Source organism: Microtus ochrogaster, unplaced genomic scaffold, assembly GCF_000317375.1.
Source record: "Microtus ochrogaster isolate Prairie Vole_2 unplaced genomic scaffold, MicOch1.0 UNK106, whole genome shotgun sequence".
NCBI classification, from domain to species: Eukaryota; Metazoa; Chordata; class Mammalia; order Rodentia; family Cricetidae; genus Microtus; species Microtus ochrogaster.
The window spans coordinates 993,031-996,553 of record NW_004949204.1 but is presented as its reverse complement, the minus strand read 5'-3'; the positions used below and the strand labels follow the sequence as shown (position 1 = coordinate 996,553).

At 47.6% G+C, this 3,523-nt stretch overlaps 1 protein-coding gene across 2 annotated transcripts in view; it reads right to left on the bottom strand.

The window, feature by feature from the left end:
* The window catches only part of Nrbp1 (nuclear receptor binding protein 1), an 11,053-nt gene extending 10,851 nt beyond the window's left edge, over nucleotides 1-202 (bottom strand). For both annotated transcript variants that reach the window (XM_005371377.2, XM_005371379.2), the window contains exon 1: nucleotides 110-202. The gene's annotated coding sequence lies outside the window, so the exon portion shown is untranslated. The remainder of the gene's footprint in view (nucleotides 1-109) is intronic.
* Nucleotides 203-3,523: the final 3,321 nt, after the last annotated feature.

The following is a 3,523-nucleotide window of genomic DNA, read 5'->3' as shown; positions in this document are numbered from 1 at the left end:
GGCCGCCCGACAGCAGCCGCCGGCCGCGTCCCGCCGACCCGCGGCTCGGGGCCATCCCGCCGCCCTTCCGCGAGCCCCTCCCTCCAGGGCCTCCTTCTCCGGCGCTCACCTCCCGACTCTGCGCCCGCAGCCTGCGCTTCAGCTCCAGCTCGGGTTCCGGGGCCTCGGATCGCAGCGACTCCCTCACAGCTGCGCTCCGCAGCGCAACCGAACTGCGGGCCCCGCCCTCGCGGCGTCCTGACCAACAGATGGGCGGTGCCGCAGCCCCGCCAGGTTTCCATTGGACAGGGCGGCGGGGGGCGGTTCCCGCAGACGGGCGCTCTCAGGGCAGCCTCCTGCCGGGTCTCCTCCCCTTGGGGGGCTCCGGCCGACCGCTTGCCAGCGTTGTCTCCTGTCTCTCTGTCCACCCTCCACCCAGTCGAGGTGCCCCAAGTAATTCTGCCGGACGAAAGCGAGGCCTTCTCCCTCTTCTCGAAAGCGCCATGACAGTCCTAATCCTCCGAAAAGACAAAAGGAACTAGAGGCGCAGCTTCACTCCAAGGGACGAGCCCGCCCATAGTCCCCGTTTGGGAAGGAGACAGGGCTCCCGACACCCGTTTTTCAGAAAGCTTTTTGTTGCTGCTGTTTTTAGTCGCTTAACATGAAAATTAATAGTTGGTTTGCATCACACTATGCCCAAACACACCTGACGTGACCCTCGTTAAGGGCGAACTCACTGAAATTATCTATTGATAGTTGACCAATGCGAAAATGAAACAAAAAAGTTACCCAAATTTAAGCCCAATGAAGAATCCGAAGTGAGAAGATTCATCAAAACTGTCCTTGAGAAAGTCTTTGGAAAGAATTTAGATTGGCTGCCATTCAGTGTCAAGAAAGTACAATAGACTCCACATAAGCCGTTCATCTTGGAAGACTAAAGGCAGAATCTAAGTGGTGGAAATTCATTCTGCCATTGTACATGTTTTATCAAGGGACCAGGGTGAATCAGCTGACCTGAGAATGTCATCATCACCAATTTCCCAGCCTTAAACGGACTAAATCCTACTTCACGGGTTCAGAAGGAAATGCTGTCGAAACTTATTTTCTCATCGCTTCAGTTTAAACGACTTATTTTAAAAACTAAATTTCCTCTGGGTAGTGGTGGCACACCCCTTTGCTCCCAACACTTGGGAGGCAGAGGCAGGTGGATCTCTGTGAGTTCTACAAAATGACTTCCAAGACAGCCAGAGATGTTACACAGAGAAACCTTGTCTCAAAACAATAACAAACAAAAAAAAACCCTATATTTTCTACGGGTGGTTGTGTAGTGGTGCACACCTCCCGAGGCAGAAGCAGAGATCCTCCAGGATAGCTAGGGCTTCACTGAGAAACCCTGTCTCGGGGGAGAGGGGACAGGGGGCGGGGGAGGACACGAATAACTAAATTTTCAACAGTCAGGTTGAATGCGGAGCTCAGGCGGACGGCTTGCCAGCGTTGTCTCCTGTCTTTCTGTCCACCCTCCACCCAGTCGAGGTGAATCTCTGTGAGTTTGAGGACAAACAGGGCTACATAATGAGACCCTGTCTCAAAAACCAAGCTTTTTTTTTTTTTCACCCAGCATAGTGGTGCAAACCTGTAATCGCACCATTCAGTAGGCTAATGTCATGAGTTCAAAGTCAGTCAGGGCGATAGTGAGACCCTCTCTCAAAATAAAACAAAATAGAATCCAATGTGTATTAGCAAACCTTTTGGATTAAAGATGCATGGACCTAAAATGTAGAACACACAATTTCAAAGTGTGTTTTAGTCTCAAGGGGAAGGATACTCATCCTCTCCGGATTAGCCTTCTCTCCTGCGGGCACCAAGGCAATTGGAACTCCTGAACCGTGGCAAGCACTCATTAAATATCCGTTCATGCTGCTGTAGTTCCCCAATATTTTCTGTCCGCGCTATCAACCTTTGCATTTCAACTAGCTCTTTCAAATATACATGCGGGGTCCTTTGGCAACCTCATTGTCAATCATTCTCTCATTCATACTTAAAATGCTCAACTGCCCGCCTTTAATCCCAGCTCTTGGGAGGCAGAGGCAGGCGGATCTTTGTGAGTTCGAGACCAGCCTGGTCTACAAGAGCTAGCTCCAGGACAGGCTCCAAAACCACAGAGAAACCCTGTCTCGAAAAACCAAAAAAAAAAAAAAAATGCACAACTGCCGCCTACACCTTTACCACTTCATTTATGTTTCCTGATTACAAAAGTAATAAATATATCCTGCTTATAAAAATAATTGCTTATAATCCCAGCACTCGGGAGGCAGAGGCAGGCGGATCTCTGTGAGTTCGAGACCAGCCTGGTCTACAGAGCTAGTTCCAGGACAGGCTCCAAAGCCACAGCAAAACCCTGTCTCGAAAAACCAAAAATAATAATAATAATAATAATTGCTTATGTAGAAACTCAGAAATTGACAGGGAGAATGGTCTCGGCAGTGAAGAGCACTGTTTGCTCTCACAGATAACCCTGGTTTTGTTTCCAGCTCCTACGCAGCAACTCACAATTGTAACTCCAGGTCAAGAAAATCTGGTGCCCTTTCTTGGTCTCCACAAGTACCAGGCATGCATGTACCTACACGTAAGCAAACATAAGCATAAAAAAAAATTTTTGAGGCAGGCACAGTGGCTCATGCCTTTTAATTCCAGCACTTGGGAGGCAGAGGCAGGCAGATCTCTGAGTTCAAGGTCAGCCTGGTTTGCAGAGCTAGTTCTAGAACAGCCAGGGCTACATAGGGAAACCCTGTCTCAGTAATATAATAATAACCAAATAAATAAATCTTTGTTAAAGAGCCACTAAAAAGCGGTTGCAGGGGCGAGGGGTGTACATGCCTTTAATTCCAGCATTCTGGAGGCAGAGGAAGGTGGATTTCTGTGAGTTCCAGAACAGAGAGAAACCCTATCTCATTAATATAATAATAAATAACTAAATATTTGCATAAAACCCACTAAAAGACATCTCAAAATGTTTCAGCATAATATCTACATAGTAACTTCTATGAACCAGGCACTGTTGTTTGGTTTTAGGTTTTATTCACTGCGTGTGTGTACATGTTCCAGTAAGCATGTTGCTGGTCACCAATCTTAATGGGGTTGTAATGAGAGAATTCAGATATAGCTACTGCGAGCTCCTGAGTGGCACATAGCCCTAATCTGCCTTTTGTCTTCAGCACCATCTGTTTAACATATGTGAATCGTGTAGGAGAGTTTCCCAAAGGTGCAAAGCCTATGCAAGACTTAGTTGGGAGACAACCTGGAAAACCATGGATTTTCTGATTGAGAATTTGCACTTGGCATTGTCCCTTTGCAAGCTTAAAATGCTTTGGGGACATGGAAATCAATTTACTAAGGTGTAAACTGGAGAATATTGAAGAAGCCCTCAGCGAAGGGAAGGTGGTTCAGTCCATAGAGATGAATGCACCCTGCAGCTGGAAAAGGGATGATTATCCATCCTTGAGGTGCCTCTGTACTTCTATCCTGAACCACGTGAATGAACACC